This window comes from Bos indicus x Bos taurus, chromosome 5 (assembly GCF_003369695.1).
Source record: "Bos indicus x Bos taurus breed Angus x Brahman F1 hybrid chromosome 5, Bos_hybrid_MaternalHap_v2.0, whole genome shotgun sequence".
Lineage (NCBI taxonomy): Eukaryota > Metazoa > Chordata > Mammalia > Artiodactyla > Bovidae > Bos > Bos indicus x Bos taurus.
Genome location: NC_040080.1, coordinates 13,321,536 through 13,339,744, shown reverse-complemented (window position 1 = coordinate 13,339,744; position 18,209 = coordinate 13,321,536). Strand labels below are relative to the sequence as shown.

The 18,209-nt window shown below is 51.4% G+C and overlaps 1 protein-coding gene and 1 pseudogene across 1 annotated transcript in view; one reads left to right on the top strand and one right to left on the bottom strand.

The window, feature by feature from the left end:
- The window catches only part of TSPAN9 (tetraspanin 9), a 192,834-nt gene that overhangs the window by 168,878 nt on the left and 5,747 nt on the right, over nt 1-18,209 (bottom strand). The window contains exon 2 of the mRNA XM_027541045.1: nt 16,165-16,233. The gene's annotated coding sequence lies outside the window, so the exon portion shown is untranslated. The remainder of the gene's footprint in view (nt 1-16,164; nt 16,234-18,209) is intronic.
- LOC113892316 lies at nt 547-3,238 on the top strand (annotated as a pseudogene).

The window sequence follows — 18,209 nt, the reverse complement described above, 5'->3', positions numbered from 1 at the left end:
AGAGCGATAAGAAATAAAACCACGTACAACATGGTGCTTATGGGGTCTTTCCTGTAGGAGAGATGACTAGCCCGAGGGGAGTTTCCCATGATGCCAGATTCGGGTTGTAGCCACAGTGAAGGCTGGCTTCACCCTTGCCCCTTGAACAACTAGAAAGCTGGCAGAAGGCATGAAACATGGGCTTCAGACGCTGGACAACAGGTAACTCTGGACTGTGATCTCTGAAAGAAGGAAACAAAAGAAAGAGTTCTGTGATGCCCAGCTTACTGCCTGGAGGCAGCATCCACGTAACAGCTCAGGGTGAGGGATCCACATGGAGTCCAGTGGTCCCTTCAAGTTGAGGAGACGGAAATTGGTATTCATGGAGACAGAATTCTTAGGGCAGAACATTGGAGAGAAGAGCTTTCCCGGTAGCTCAGACGGTAAAGACTCTGCCTGCAATGCAAGAGACCCAGGTTTGAACCCCAGGTTGGGAAGATCCCCTGGAGAAGGAAATGGCTACCCACTCCAGTATTCTCGCCTGGAGAATTCCATGGACAGAGGAGCCTGGCAGGCTACAGTTCATAGCATGGAGTCAGACACGACTGAGTGACTGACACGTTTGCTTTCATTGGAGAGAAGGGCACTGCACGGATAGGGTGCTCTAGAGAAGAGTCCCCTGGATTCCCCGCCTGACCCACACAAGTGTAGGGTAAAACAGCACAAGCCAGGGGACAGAACTGACAGAAAGCGGGGAGCCAGCCACCCTGCAGAGCTGCACTCCCACCACCGAGAGCAGAGAGCTCACGACACACCAGGTGCTGGCGTGTCCTCAGAGGGCGATGCCTCAGTTGCGAAGCTGAGAGAGCCCTAGGCTGAAGGTGGGTCCACCCTAACAAAGCTTACAAGCAAGATTCACTGGAGGAGGAACTGACAACCCGCTCCAGTATTCTTGCCTGGGAAATCCCATGGACAGAGGAGCCTGGAGGGATATAGTCCATGGGTGGCAAAGAGTCGGACACGACTGAGCAACTCAACAAGCACAGAGCCCTTTAAAGGCATGCCAGAACAAACTCCAATAGGATTTGAAGAGATAGAACAAAATCCAGCAAGATTCAATTCACAACGTCTAACATTCAATCAAAAGCTACCAGGCACTCAAAGAAGCAGGAGAAAAAGCAGTCAAGAGTACAGACCCAAAAATGACAGAGATGATGAAACCAGTAGACAAGGATGGAAAAACAGCTACTGTATGTTCCGTGAGCACAAGAAACTAGAGGAAAACACAAGGATAATGAGAAGAGACATGAAAGATATAAAGAAGACTCAGATGGAACTTCTAGAAATGAAAAACCCAGTATCTGAAATGAAAGATACACGGAAGGGGAGTTATTAACATCAGATTAGACACTGCCCAAGGAAAAGTCTTGAAGACGTAATGACAAGATGAAGCACAGAAAGAAAAAATGACAGAAAAAAAAAAAAGTCAACAGCGCATCAACAACCTACAGGACATCAGTCTAAATATACATGCAATTAAAGTTCCAGAAACAGAGAAGAGGGAACAGACAAATAGGTGAAGAGGGAATTCCCCCGGCCCGTCCGCCCGACCATGACGCCGGGGCGGGGCGCGGGGCGCGGGGCCTATGGCGCGCCTGCGCCTGGCTCGTGGGCGCCTTCTTCACGCTGGCGGTCTTTGTGCAGGTGAACTATCCGGATGCAGAACTGTGGGTGGTTGTGTATACGATTCCCGCCACTCTGACCCTGCGTGTTGGACTTAACCCTCTTGTCACAGGTAACTTTATTTGGAAGAGTGTGTCTGCAATACACATATTCCTTTGTGTCCTGTGGGCTATCAGCTTGGCATACAACCTCTTGCTTCATAAGAAACAGAACCTCTTGCATGAGGAGGAAGGCAGGAAGCTGTTTGGTCCCGTGATCATCACAGCATGGCTGGGCCTGTGCCACAGCTCTTCAAAGGCTCCAGGTGGTGGAAGAGTTCAGCTGGCCAATGCTACCACAGTCGCTCTTCTCCTGTTTATCTCCTAGGTCTATATACACAAGGAGATGTGCTCCCCCTGGCCAACTCATTGCAAGACGGTGATTTAAATGAAGAATCTTGTTTCTAAAATGAGAGTTCTTGATTTTTTGTAAACATGGTTTTAACAAGCTGACTTCCTAGGAATTTCAGTTGAGTTACTACTAGAGATGAATTTTTTTTTTTTTTAATCCTAAGAACTCTGTATACTTGCCTACAACACAGGACTGGATGGGACTAGTAAGAAAAGGGTCTGACATTCTGTTTATCATAATATAGTAGGAAAGTTAAGAAAGATGAATTCCAATTCTGCTTCATCACTATCCATGTGACTTGGACAAATATATAAATCTACTTTAATTCTTTGGAATTAAAGAATTCCAAAGATAATTGAAATTATCTTTTGGATAATTCTTTATCTGTAAATACCAGCCCGCCTACTTATTTATATAATTGTGAAGATTAAAGTAGATAATATGAGAGCATTCCAGGCATAAAGTCCTCTGCACAGGGTAACAGAGGGAAGCAGGGTTTGGATAATAATAGATAGGAGTTTAGGAGAGGCCTCTGCCCTTGAACTAACATCGTTAGACTGGACTGGCACCATGAATTAAATGAGGTGCCGTGAATTAAATGAGGACTTTGGGTGAACAAAGTGGAAAACTATGTCTTGGAAAGAAAGGAAAGAAAGGAACTTGGGACCAAAAAGAAGCAGATCGGGAATATTAATTACCATGTAATTGAAAAGTAAGACCAAAATCTATACACATATCTTTAACGAATGTCAAAAGTAGCTCTGGAGAGATCATTTCAGAGCTGCACCATCTGGCGACCACAACCCACATGGTGTATTGAGCACTTGAAATGTACTTACTGAAGAAGTTTTAATTTTTTGTTTTAATTTACAAACATCAATTATGAGGAAACTGATACATGTATTTGGAACACTTGGTTTAAGCTTGTTTGGAACAACTGAAATATGTGAATCCACTTCTTCAACTGTAAATTTTGTACCTAAAAACAGACCAAGTTTTTCCAATGAAAAGTTATTGTCCAAATGGATGGATTATAAGCATAAAACACACACTACATTTGAAACTTAGTATAAAAAGAATGTAAAATATTTTTATATTACATGTTGAAATAACATTAGATGTATTGGCATAAACAGAATTATATTATGAAAATTAAAAAAAAAAAAGAGGGAATTCCCTGGCAGTCCAGTAGTTAGGACTCCACGCTTTCACCTGGGTGCCTGGGTGCCGTCCCTGGTCAGGGAATTAATATCCCACAAGCCACGTGGTATGGTGAAAAAAAGAGAAAAATACTTGAAGATATAATGGCTGACCAAGCTTTCAAATGTGCTAAAGCAATGCTCATAAGAGAAAAAACAATGCAGGATGAGAGGGGCGCTCTGAGCCAGGCAGACCACGCCAAGGACACCGAGAAGTGGGAGCCTGCGTGGAGGACATCCAAGACAAACCGGACAGAGTGGCCTCAGGTGGGCAGCAGGGAGGCTGGACACTGCTCCAGGTCCCTGCAGACTCTGAGCCTCACTCAGAGGCTCGGACCTCATCTTGTAGCCCAAGGGGTGACCACCTCCTCCTGTACGAGGACAACCAAGCTCTTGAACCTAAAGTCAGACTTCCCAGATTCCCGTGCAGGAAGACAGGAGAGAGGCTAGAGACCCAGCGGTGACATCCGAGCCCATGGGGATGATCCAGCTGAAAGGTCCACCCTGGGAGCCCATTTGGAACACAGAGGGGAGGCAACAAAAATATCCCACCCATCTAAGAAGGGTCTTCCTCCCCGAGACCCCTGGAATCAGGGAAACTCTCAAGCCTAGAAAGGACTTGGGGATCACAGACTCCTCACTTTACACTGAAGAACAGGAAGGTCCAGAGAAGTGATGTGGCTGACCCAGGACCAGGGAGGGGTCCTCTGGGGCTGCTCTTTCCCCTGACCCGCTCGCCTGCTACGATCCTCACTGCCCCTCCAGGGCTGCGGATGGTGCTGAGTCTGTGCCGGTCTACACGGTCTCTGCACAACCAGCCCAGCTCCTCCGGGGCAAAGGCAGGTGCCTGGCGCCCCTGGGCTCCTGACCTGCCACAGGGTGGGTGCTTGGTACCTGCCCCCGTCACGTGCACTGAACAAAAGGGTCCCTGAGCCTGACTCTGGGGGAGGGAGAGAGAGACGAGGCTCCCCAAGACCCAAGGCCAGAGCTGCCCGAGCCTGCCGAGGCCCAAGAGACCCAGAAACAGAAAGAGCAGAGATCCGGAGAGAGGGAGGTACCGACCCAGCCGCTGGGAGTTTACCAGGCAACCCCCTGAAGAAGCAGGGATGGGCCAGCGTGGGGAGGGACACTCCTCTGGCCTCTAAATGCTGCTCCTTATCAGATTGGCCTCGAGTCAGCCCTGAGCTGCCTCCCGCTCCTCCCCGGATGAAAAAGAGGAAACTGCCTGAGCTCTACCTCCTCCCCACTCCCCATTCCAGCACCCTGTGGGCTCCGGGCAGGGCGGCACCTCGTTAAGGGGTTAAGAATGAGCAAATTCCTGCGCTATTCCTGGAGCCTCAATTTCTACCATCCTTCCATTCTGGTCAATTCTGAGAGAGGCCAGCGGCCGGGAATGCCAGAGAGATTCGAGCCCGGCCCACCAAACCCAAAATAACCGCACACGTGCCTCTCCCAAGTCCTCCGGGATTTGGCCATTTTGGGTGCATGTTTTCCTACAACACTGCGGGGTCACCACACACAGGTGCTGGGAACTCTGAGGTGCTCCCAGGGGGAGCTGAGGAAGGTGGGAGCAGGTGAGGGGAGTGGTAAGAGAGACCGAGTCCAGGGTCGGGGTCTGGCCAGGCTGGTTCCAGCCCTCTCCACTCTGCTATCGGGGAGCTCCTGGGGGAGTCAGCCTCGGGAAACTTCCAGGCAGTGTCCTCCTCTTACCCACAATTTCCTGTCCGCCTCCTCGGGAGAGGTCACCATCAGTCTCCCTCCCAGATGTGGACACGTTAATAAGAAGCTCCTGGGTTGAGTCCCTCGCCCTCCCCAGAGACAGCTCCCAGCCTTGAGACTGTGAAGATGTGTTAACTGCTCAGTCGTGTCCGATCCTTTGAGACCCCACGGACTGTAGCCCTCCAGGCTCCTCTGTCCACAGGATTCTCCAGGCAAGAATACTGGAGTGGGTTGCCATCTCCCAACCCAGGGATCGAACCCGGGGTCTCCTGCATTGCAGGCAGACTCTTTACTGTCTGAGCCACCAGGGAAGCCCACCATGAAGATGGATGGTTTTAAATCAAGCGAGTGCTCCAAGTGTCTGGGGAAATGGACTGGATGAAGGACATGTTTCTTTTCATATCTCGAAGTAAGTATTCATTCACTCAAAAGAGATTTGAGTGTGTACTGAGTGCTGAGTGATGAGAAAACAGGCAGAGCATCAGTGGAGGGGAAAATCCAGGCCTCTGCCTTTCAGCAGAAATAAAGAGACAGAGGTTGAGGTGAGTTGACGGAAATGCCCCAGCCGGGCAGAGACTGGAGGCTGCACAAGTCTTCAGTTTGAGTCCTCTGGCCACGTGAATGCTGCTCAGAGTCCAGAAGTGGGGAAAGGGACGCAGGGTCTCAGAAACACCAGCGTGGGTGGAGACTGCACCACGGGGTTTAAGATGTGGCATCCCCGAATGGTTTAGCTCCTGACACAAGTCAGAAATGTCAACGATACTTGACTTAACCACTGTCCTAAGACAGATACTGTCTCTTAGGTGTTTGTTTAAAGCTGCACCATCCCTCCAGTGAATGCCTGTGAGGATTTTTTGGCAATGAAAATTTATTTTGAGGTAAGGAAAATTTAATTTTTGGAAAATTGAAAATGTAGCCATTTTTGGTGGGGGTCCAAAGGAGAAAAGCCCCCACAGTCTAAGGAATTGCAGCCTACCCCTACCTGTGCTCCACAGTCAGGGTGGGGCTCACCGCCCCCAGCCCAGTGCCTTCCCTCACCCTGCCCCACAAAGAGAGGGTCAGGTCCCCCCACCTCTATCACAGGCACAGCACCACCAACCGAGCGTCATTTGGATGAGCAGGGATGAAAGCAAATGATGAAACAGACATAGCATCAGTTTTATTCCAAACTAGGTCCAACTACCACGCCTGAGGCTTCAGCCGGTGAGGCGGGCTTCTCCCCCAAGCCCTGTAGATAGAGCTCTGGCCCCCTCTACAAGCGATCCCATCCCTTCTCACTCGGCCTTCAGAGCCCAGACCTGGTGCCATGGATGCTGCAGGGCCAAGCCTCAGGGGGAAATGGGAGAACTTGATGAAACAGAGGCCTCTGGTAGCCCAGAACAGGTCAGAGACTCACCTAACCTCACATCACCTGACATCCTCTGATCACACAGAGCACCAGGGCCAAAAGATGACGGGGACCCTCACAGACTCAAAGTTGGCCAGGGCTCACCTGCCGATGGCTCCTGACGCTGCTGACATGTGAATCCATCCTCCCAGCCACAGAGAACCAGAACTCTGGGGGGAGGCATGGGCAGAGAAGTTAGGGATCAGAGACGGGCCTCCTGGGTCTCCCCAGAGGGAGAGTTTACCTACCGTCCGCCTGGAAGTGGCAGACTCTCGGCTGGCGCAGGCTGAGAACCTCCATTTAGTTTTTCCAGCTCCTCGGCCAAAAGGAGCGGCTGAGGTTCCTTGTCTCACTTGTGAGGCCAGATTTCTCCAAGGTCTGCAGCGTCAGCTCTGCACGTTCTTAACTCTAAGCACCGGGACACATTAAGCCCGAGAGCTGATCAGATATCATGAAGCCGGCAACAGGAGCAGGACGCCGGCGGCCCGGCACCTGGGAAAGCATCAGGGCAGCTGCAGTGGCCTGCTCCGTCCTGCCCCCAGTCCCCACCGAGCCCTGTCCTGTCTCTGAGCTGGGTCCCTTCCCCACCGGGACAGCCTAGGAAGGGGAGAGAAGGGCCACAAGGCCGAGCCGTGCGGCCTGGACGGTTTCACAAACAGCAAACCTTTCAGCCACAAGACGGTTCTTTTCCGAGAGATGCTGGGAGGGAGCAGGGAGAAAATAAAACACCAAGGGGTTTTCAAACGTGAAAGCCCTCTCGGCCTTTGTTCTCGGTTGATGAATGCACAAAGCACCAGGCAGATGACAGGAGAAAAGAACACGGTGTGCAGGAAAGTGCACTTCATCAAGGCCAGGCGGGGGCCCCAGGGAGAGGGAAGCAGGATGAATGAGAGCCCTGGGAGGACTTCTTCTCTAGCGGCTCCACAGCAGCACCCTCAGACCTGGGAGAGGCATTCCTCAAGGACCCCCCCGCCCCGCCCCCAGCTGGCTCTCCCCCGCCCACCCCATTTCCTTCTGCCTCCCAGCCATTTCAGACATTTCACACGAAGGAAGAGATACCACAAGTGGCAGGTGATAAGATAGCTATACAAACAGAAACATCAGGGGAAGTCAGAATGTGAGGTCCACTGTTGAGTTGTCTGGGAAGCAAAGTCGGATCAAGCAGGAGGGTCTTCTTGCTCCACCTCTAAATGTGGGAGGGGACGGGGAGAGAAAGTCTGGACCACCGGGGGGTGTCCCGTTTGCTGGGCGAATGAATGAATGAGTGGCCAGCAGAGGCCTGAGTCTGGAGTGACCAACTGGCTTTCATTAGGACCCCTGCTTCACTCACTGACACACATTCTCCAGAGATGCCATGAGAATCAGCAGCTGGTACCAAGTAGCCAAGGGGCCAGCAGCTTCCGGAGGACAGGCAGGCTCCCGCCCTACTTCTCAGCCAGAGAGCTGTCCGTTACAAAGCCCTCACTCTAGCTCACCCTCACCTCCTGCCAGATATGCTCCCCCGCCACACACACACAGAATGTACCACTAAGCCAGCAGGAGGGTCAAGCCTCCTGCCTTGCCAGTCTCCCTGGGTGACCCACGTGGGCAGAGGGGGCTGAGAAGGGGCAGAGCCTGGACTGTCCTCCAGACGTCTATGAGGTCGAGCCCCCAGCATCCCAGTCTTTCCTCCTGGGCCCGTGCAGGGACTGCACACCCCCACCCTCCCACTGCTCAACACACCTGCTCTTGACATGACTCTGCCAGCCCTCCCATCAAGAGGGGTGTCTCCGTGTACCCCAATGTTCATCACAGCACTGTTTATAATAGCCAGGACATGGAAGCAACCTAGATGTCCATCAGCAGATGAATGGATAAGAAAGCTATGGTACATATACACAATGGAGTATTACTCAGCCATTAAAAAGAAAACATTTGAATCAGTTCTAATGAGGTGGATGAAACTGGAGCCTATTATACAGAGTGAAGTAAGCCAGAAGGAAAAACACCAATACAGTATACTAACGCATATATATGGAATTTAGAAAGATGGTAACAATAACCCTGTGTACGAGACAGCAAAAGAAGACACTGATGTATAGAACAGTCTTATGGACTCTGTGGGAGAGGGAGAGGGTGGGAAGATTTGGGAGAATGGCATTGAAACATGTAAAATATCATGTATGAGACGAGATGCCAGTCCAGGTTCGATGCACGACGCTTGGGGCTAGTGCACTGGGACGACCCAGAGGGATGGTATGGGGAGGGAGGAGGGAGGAGGGTTCTGGATGGGGAACACATGTATACCTGTAGCGGATTCATTTTGATATTTGGCAAAACTAATACAATTATGTAAAGTTTAAAAATAAAATTAAATTAAAAAAAAAAAAAGAGGGGTGTCTCTGCCCCAGCCCTAAGGTTCCAGCGGGTCTAGTGACTTGCTCTGACCAAGCGGAGGGTGGATATTACATCGTGAGACCTCAGAACTTTCATCTCAAGAGGTCTTCAAGATTCCGTTTTCACTTAAAAGGCCAGGTCCCTTGAAAATGAGAAATCACGTGGGGGAAGACAGGCCAAGCCGCGAGCCAGTACCAGCCCAACATGTGCCAGAGGGGCTCCTGGACCACCCAGGCCACCCTCCAGAGCTCCCAGCTGACTGCCACCGGACCACCCAGGCCCTGCAGAGCCCCCACTGACCGCATCCGCATCCACAAGCTCAGGTGCCAAGCCCAGCTGAGCCGTGCCTGGTGCTTGAGGATCAGCTCAGACAGCAAAAGAAGTTTCCACTTAGTATATCGTGCTTGTCACTCAGTCATGTCTGACCTTTTGGGACCCCAAGGACTGTAGCCCGCCAGACTCCTCTGTCCAGGCAATACTCCAGGAATACTCCAGGCAAGAATACTAGCGTGGGTTGCCATTCCCTTCTCCAGCGGATCTCCCCGATCCAGGGATCAAACCTGGTCTCCCACATTGCAGGCAGATTCTTCACCATCTGAGCCATCAGGGAAGCCCTTCCAGTCAGTATAATGCGATGCTATTTATGGAAATTAAGATAGTAGGTAGACAGCTGGATGCTAGTCTATCATTAAAATACCTGGAAAGAACATAAGCCAAAGTATTAATAGTGATTGCCTCAGAAGGGTAGGATTATAGAGACTTTCCCTTTCCACAACATCTGTATCATTTGAAGGTTATAAGGAGTTTGTATTATTTTTGTGCAACAACCATAACAAAAAGGTACTTTTAAAAAATTCACCTTGAATTCTGCAACAAGCCTATTTTCCTAAAAATCCATTTTCGTTCTCCACACTCTGCTGTTCGGGGGCCAACACCAGCTGTCCACTGCTAGTCTGCCAAGATCAGCCTTCTCTGGGGGGCATTCCAGGTGCCCCTGAGTGAAGGCTCGCCCCCCATGGCCAGCTTGTTCCTCCCGCTTCCAGCCCAATCACTGGGCCATGACCGTCTTGACCCAACCTCCCAGCTTGCCATCCTGGTCTCTTAAGGCCAAGCCACATCTTCCCTGGGCTCCTCTGGGGGTCCTCAGAGAACAGCCCACCCAACCCTGCCCTCGATAAGACAGTGTCCTGTATTATGCTCCGTACACTGCAGGGACTGCCTGCCCCTCGTAGGAGACATCCATGGACCCAGGCCAGCTGGCCACCACCATTCCCAGCTTCTGGGTCTACAGCAGGGGCAGGCAGAGCCCAGACCAGAATCCACCCCGCTTCCCTCTCCGCTGCCCCAGCCTGGATGGTGGGTGGTGACCCCGTGCTGGTGCCCAGCCCAGCAGCAAGCCAGCAGGAGCCCCTCTGTAATAGCTGCAAGTGTGGAGTGACTCACACCCCGGGGGTGCTCCGAGAGCTCCCCCCACCCTCGGGTCCCACGTGCTACATCCAGAGCCCAACTCTGGCTTCAAACCTGATCGCTTTCCTGGGGGACCCAAGGGCTCTTCCTGATTCAGGACTCTGCAGTCAGCATGTCCAGTGTTTAAACAAAGTTGTTTAGAATCTCCCAGGATGAGACAAGCGGAAATGGCAAGCTTCGAGCTCCACCTCACTTTCCCCGAAACAAAACATGTCATTCTACATGTTCACAGCTCCTACTCGGACCCACCTGGCACCCCGCTCCTCTGAGCCCTTCCAACCGTGGCAGAGGGGGGTGGGGGAACTTGCCAGGGCAGGACTCACGCCCCAGGGGCTTGTTGGAGAGCACTGACCCAAAACCTCAGCCTCCATGCTGGGGCCGGGAGCCAGGGACTGTGTTTGCTTCACACTCTAAAGGGAGGGAGGCATTCGCATCACAAGTATATGCTGACCTGGTGAAAGGGCTCAGGTGGGCCTCTCAGCTAAGAGAACAATGCAGGAGAACGTCCTTCTAGACAAACCCACGCGTGCAAACATGCTGAGACAAACACACACATACTCGCACACACACACACACACACTCACACACACTCACACACACACACAGGTATACTCACAGACACACATATACACACACAGATATACTCATAAACATACACATACTCACACATGCACACATGCATACTCACAGACACACACATACACACACACATACACACACACACACTCGCACACACATACACACACATATACTCACAGACACACACACATACACACACACACTTGTGCACACACATATTCACTTACACATACACACACACATATACTCACAGACACACACATATACACACATGCATACTCACAGATACACACATATATACTCACACACACGCATACTCATACACACACATACTCACATATACACACACATACACACACGTATACACACTCACACACACATACTCACATATACACGTACATACACACACACATACACACTCACACATACTCACATATACACACACATACACACACGTATACACACACAGGCATACTCACAGACACACACACATATACTCACAGACACACACATATACACACATGCATACTCACAGATACACACATATATACTCACACACACGCATACTCATACACACACATACTCACATATACACACACATACACACACACGTATACACACTCACACACACATACTCACATATACACGTACATACACACACACATACACACTCACACATACTCACATATACACACACATACACACACGTATACACACACAGGCATACTCACAGACACACACACATATACTCACAGACACACACATATACACACATGCATACTCACAGATACACACATATATACTCGCACACATGCATACTCACACACACACATACATATACACACACATACACACACATGTATACACAGTCACACACATACATACACACACACATACTCACATATACACTTACATACTCACACACACGTATACACACATGCATACTCAAAGACACACACACATACATACATACACACACTTGTGCACATTTTCATACTCACATAGACACACACACGTATACACACTCACATACACATACATATACACATACATACTCACACACACGTATACACACTCACACACATACATATACACACATACTCACACACGTATGCACACTCACACGCATACACACACACATATACACACAGACAAACACACACTCGCGCACACACACATATACTTACACATAAACATATACTCGCACATACACATACACACACACATACACACACACACTCACTGACACACACGCACAGCCACACCCGGTTCTACCCTTGCTCTGAGCACCCCCTGAGATCACACCCCTCCCCTGTCCACTGCTCTCAGAGGCCCGTTCCCACCCCAGGCCCTCTCCCCAGCTCTGAACCCAACCCCCTCTCCTCCCGGGGTTGCAGGGAGCACAAGCTCTGCTGGGACGGACGCACAAGCATAGGCCACTGCCCGCCAGGGCTCCAGAAGGCTGGCCCGGGAGGAGTGGGACGTTGCTCAGGTTTACAACAGTTTACTCACTCTAATTTATTTTCTTTCTCACCTGTTGTTTTCCAGTCACTAAGTCATGTCCGACTCTTTGCGACCCCATGGTCTACAGCACACCAGCCTTCCCTGTCCTTCACTGTCTTCTGGAGTCTGCTCAAATTCATGTCCATTGAGTCAGTGCATTTTCTGAATCTGCACAAAGATGCTATGACAGTTAGCAGTGGCCCTGCGCTGCCAAGGCCAAGGCCAGAAGCACATCAAGATCCTACCTGGGGGCTGAGGGACCCTCAGTCTTCCTGCAGTGACAGCCAGGCCTCCCCAACAAGTGGGGGGGTTCCAGGGACCGGCTGAGATGCCTGACTCTTCAGACCCCCTGGGCGGCTCTCCACCCCTATCCTTTCCTGCTTGCAGCACAGGTCAGATATTTTTACAAATGCTGACACTGGGTGTAGAGATGATTACAAGACTCTCAGCAAGCAAGTATTCAAAGTGCAATAAATGTCCATGTCCTGGAAGGGGAGTGGGGAGGGGGTGGGAAACTCAAACACACAGATAGTATTAAGCCAGACACTCAAAACTCATCTCTAGGACTTCCCTAGTGACTAAGCAGTAAAGAATCCTCCTGCCAACGCAGGAGACACTGGTTCAATCCCTGGTCTGGGAAGATCCCTCATGCCTCGGAGCAACTAAGTTCACGCGTGAGTGCTAAATTGCTTCAGTTGTGTCTGACTCTGCGACCCCATGAACTGGGGCCCACCAGGCTCCTCTGTCCAGGGACTCTCCAGGCAAGAATACTAGAGTGGGCTGGCATGCCCTCCTCCAGGGGATCTTCCCGACCCAGGGATGGAACCTGAGTCTCCCACGTCTCCTGCACTGGCAGGCAGGTTCTTTACCACTGGGAAGCCCAACTAAGTCCATGTACCGCAACGATTGAGCCTATGCTCTAGAAATCCGGGATCTGCAACTGCTGAAGCCCACGTGCCTAGAGCCCATGCTCTGCAACAAGAAAAACCACCACAATGAAAAGCCTGTGCGTCGCAACTAGAGAGTAGCTCTCCCTCTTTCCGCAATTAGAGAAAAGCCCTCACGCAGCAACGAAGACCCAGCACAGCCAATAAGTAAAAATTATTAAAAAAAAAAAAAAAAAAACCCTCATCTACACGTGGCTACTGATCGGGGAGCGAAGCGCACGCGGTGATAGGTGAGCCCGCAGACTCACAGCTCCTGGCTGCCTCTTCGAGAGCCCCGCCAGTGCCGCTGAGTTTGGGCTGCGGATCTGGTTTGAGAGGAGGGCAGGGGGAAGCCGGCCTCCACCTGGCAGATGTTCTCATTCCACCAGACTGGGGCTCTAAGAAGATGTTAGTCGCTCAGTCGTGTCCTACTCTTTGCAACCCCATAGACTGTAGCCCACCAGGCTCCTCTGTCCATGGGATTCTCCAGGCAAGAATGCTTTAACAGGTTGCCATTTCCTCCTCCAGGGGATCTTCCTGACCCAGGGATCAAACCCACGTCTCTTTTGTCGCAGGCAGATTCTTTACATATGAGCCACCTGGGAAGCCAGGGGCTCTAATTGACGCTCAGACTATTCATGTGTTGGGCTGGAGCCCAGAGATGGGGCCTCTCACTCCTGAACTCATCAGGTTGGGGCAGGAAGCAGGTGAAATGAGAGTGGCCGCAGAGGCGTCAGTGCAGGACAGAAGTCAAGCCGCTAGCTAACCAGCTGGGCAGCCGTCTCTGTGGACATCCTCGGCCCCCAGACCGGCTTCCATCTGGACTCAGAGCTCTGGTTCACTCATTAACCTCGTCCTTCCGTCCTCCATCCACCTCAAGGCCAGAGACAGAAGGCATCTGAGCAATGGAGGGGAGGAGACGGGCCTGCCCCAGGTCACCTAACCAGGCAGAAGTAAACGACCATCCACCCAGAGCTGGTCACCACTCCAGAGGCTTTCAACCGCAGGAGAAGACCTAGCTAAATCAAAGCCTGAGAAAGCCTCAGGAGGGGATAAACTTCCTGTCCAGAAGGCCCTTTACTCAAACCACCCCCACTCTGCCTTCAGCACAGACCCACAGAAGGACAGCCATCTGGCTAGATGGCAAGTGATGCTCAGCTGTCCGGCTCCTCCCTCAAGGCTCCTCCCAGCATGCTGGGCCTGGCAGGGCCCCTCCGGGCAGGCCCCATGGGATCTCTGTGATGGGGCAGGACAAGGCAGGACCGGCAATGACCCTCACCCACTTGTCCACAAGTCCCTCCATCCCCGCCACCGGATTTTCAGCAGACTGGCTTCCATCGGCCTGGCCTCATGCCGGCTGCCAGCCAGTCGTCCTGTAGGCGGTGCCCCAAATCCCAGGGCGGCAGACTGGAAGCACACCCCCTGTCCCCTGCCAGGCCCCAAGGGAGACTTAGAATGAGAGCCTACATCCTGGCTGCAGCAGACTGCAGACTCAAGGAGGGACGAGACAGATTCCCTGGCCTGATAGGAGGGGCCGAAGGTCAGCTGGGAAGGCAGGGGCAGCAGGTGTGTTGAGCTGCTGACCCCACCCCCAGCACTAAAGATGTGGTCTTAGGCAAGTCTCTGGCCTGCGCTCCACTTCAACGGCTGCCATTGCGAAACGGGAAATGCTAGCTACCCCACAGGACCCTCGTGAAAACTAAATGAGAGTAAAATTAAGATTCAATACTGCATTCATATTAAATTAGGTGTGTCTGTGTGTGTGTTAGTCACTCAGCCGTGTCGGACTCTTTGCGACCCCATGGACTGTAGCCAGGCTCCTCTGTCCATGGGATTTTCCAGGCAAGAATACTGGAGTGGGTTGCCATTTCCTTCTCCAGGGGATCTTTCTGACCCTGGGATCGAACCCAGATCTTCTACATCAGATGCAGATTCTCTACTGTCTAAGGCACCAAGGAAACCTAAATTAGTTGTGGACATACTGACACTGTGGCAGATGATGACGATGACAAATATGAATACTGGCACCTGAGTATCATGTGAAAAGCAAAACAGGCCAGTAAGAGGCCCAAGGCTGCTCCTGGGGCTCCAAATAGCTGTGCTGGGATTAACAAAGAAGGGACTCTTGACAAGAAAATTTCCCAGCCACCACCCTTATCACCGCACCACCCCCTCCACCTCGCAGCCAGGTTCTGAAAGGTAAGACATTCACAAACCACCCAGCAGGAGGAAGCCACAGGATAAAACACACATCAGGTAAAACATTAGAAGACCCAGGTCTGTAGGCAGCAGCGCTGGAACCTGAATCAGCACCATCCACAGCGGAAGCCTGGGTAGGCTGCTGCCCACCTCCAGCTCCGCAGGGGCCTCAACACACGGGTGCTGAGAAGAAAGAAGGTACCAGCAATATCCACCTGGAGCCTGCAGGAGCAGAGATGAGGACCCCCGGCGAGCATCCTGGCAGAGGGTGCCCACCCAGAGGGCTAGAGGCTTTCCTGCAGGGCCCAGTATAAAGGAACAGACACAGGTGGGACTGGCCAGATTCCCAGAGATTCCTTTCTGGCCGGCTGGCGGGAGGTCCTCCACCCTGGCTCCCAAGCCCACTGCCGGGAGGAGACAGGAAGCAGGAAGTTACAGGCCTCTCCTGTATCCCCCCAGGCTTCCTCCCTACCATCAGGGTGGTCAAGAAAGAAATTAAGAATATTGCCGGCCACCATTCAGAAACAGCGAGGAGGAGGGACTATCTCCCCTGACCCCCAAAGCCCAATTTAAGGGGCTTATCAATTCAAAGTCAAGAGCTGGGGGGCAGAGAGACAGCTAGAAAATGTCAACATCCCAGGCCATCCTCAGTCCCCACCCCACAGTGAAAGAGCAAGAGAGACTCTGGCTTTAAACAGTTTATAACACTCAAACCTTCAGAGGCCCCACCACACAGTGAACCCAGACCGGCACTGACCTGTTTTTTCCTTGAATTTCCTGTGAACACCTTGACGGCTGACAGATCAGAGACGATCCCAGGATATTTCTGCAGGAAAACACACAAAACACTAGGTCATTATCTGCTATGAAGGCACTCCAGGGTGAAATCCGTCCAGCAACGGCCATTCTTTGGTCTGCAGTCTCCCCCATCAAGAACCCATTCATTAGGACTTCCCTGGTGGTCCAGTGGCTAAGACTCTGCGCTCCCAATGCAGGGGACGCAGGTTCAATCCCTGGTCAGGGAACTAGATCCCACAAGCCGCAACTAAGAGCCTCCCAGGCGCAGCCAAATAAAATATTTAAAGAAAAAAAAACAAAACCTCATTCATTCAACAGCTGGAGAAGGCCAGAAGGGCAACTGGGTTTTGGCTGCTGTGTCAGTCCACTCAGCTGGTGCGTGCTAAGCCACTTCAGTCGTGTCCGGCTCTCTGCGACCCCTTGGATTGTAGCCTGCCAGGCTCCTCTGTCTGTGGAATTTTCCAGGCAGGAATACTGGAGTGGATTACCATGCCCTCCTCCAGGGGATCTTCCCGACCCAGGGATCAAACCTGCGTCTCTTCCGTCTACCTGAACTGGCAGGCAGATTTTTTACCACTAGCGCCACCTGGAAAGCACTCAGCGGGCGGTGGGTGCTAAAGACTCAGCAGGAAAGACATCCAAGATGGCTTAGTGATGTCTGCTAGGGGCCCTTCTAACAGTAAGAGTATCTGTGCCAGGTATTTGCCATCCCTGGGGTAGACCCTTGGCATCCAAGGATTTAATGTTTGGAATTCTGACCACTCACAGTGAGACAAAGTTTCGAATATCTGAAAGTGTATAACTTGACTGAGACAGGAGAGAGACCCTCTGAGGCCACTTTGTTGCAGCCATCTCTGCCACATCCAAAGCTACTTTTTTCATGTAATTTTATGTATTTATTTATTTATTTCTGGCTGTGCCGGGTCTTTGTTGCTGTGCGGGCTCTTCTCTAGTTGCAGGGAGCAGGGGCTACTCTCACTGCGGTGAATGGGCTTCTCATTGCAGTGGCTTCTCTTGTGGAGCACGGGCTCGAGGGCACACGGGTTTCAGTCGTTGTGGTTCTCAGGCACTAAAGTCCTAGAATACAAAGTCGTGGTGCACAGGCTTACTTGCTCCGAGGCATGTGGGATCTTTCCAGACCAGGGATTGAACCCACGTCTCTGGCACGGGCAGGTAACTTCTACACCACTGAGCCACCAGTGAAAGCCCCGAAGTTACTTTCGAGGAGCGATAAAAACTTGGTGGAAAATGGCCATCAGGTGAGAGATTAAACCGCTGCAGAAGTTGAAAGTGTGGTTAATTTGGGATGCGAAGATATATACAGGAAACACTTGGCCCTTCGCGGAAACATGACTCCGGAGAAAGCCAGGCTCACGCACAAATGGTGCTGCAGATGCAAACTTGGGATTCTAGAAGGTACACGGTCCCCCCAACACAATCTATTCACTGGCCCGACTGAGCTGTTCAAAGCCCCAGCACTTTCTCAGCGCTGTTCCTCAGGCTCACCCTTCCTTCTTTCTGTCGAAACGAAAGCGGTCCTTCAGTGCTCACGTCAAACACCGCCTGGTACATGATTCCTCTAGAATCAGGGTGATCAACTCCACCCCATTTGAATCCATATTCTACTCTCATAGGCTGTTCACCTCATATTTTGAACTGTCATTTTTCAGAAGATCTTTCTTAACCCTTTAATGCATGAAGACAAGGACCTTTACCATTTTCATTTTTGTATCAGTTCAGTCCATTCGCTCAGTCATGTCAGACTCTGCAACCCCACGAACCACAGCACACCAGGCTTCCCTGTCCACCACCAATTCACAGAGCTTGCTCAAACTCATGTCCATCAAGTCAGTGATGCCATCCAACCATTTCATCCTCTGTCATCCCCCTCTCCTGCCTTCAGTCTTTCCCAGCATCAGGATCTTTTCTAATGAGCCAGTTCTTCGCATCAGGTGGCCAAAGTATTGGAGCTTCAGCTTCAGCATCAGTCCTTTCAATGAATAT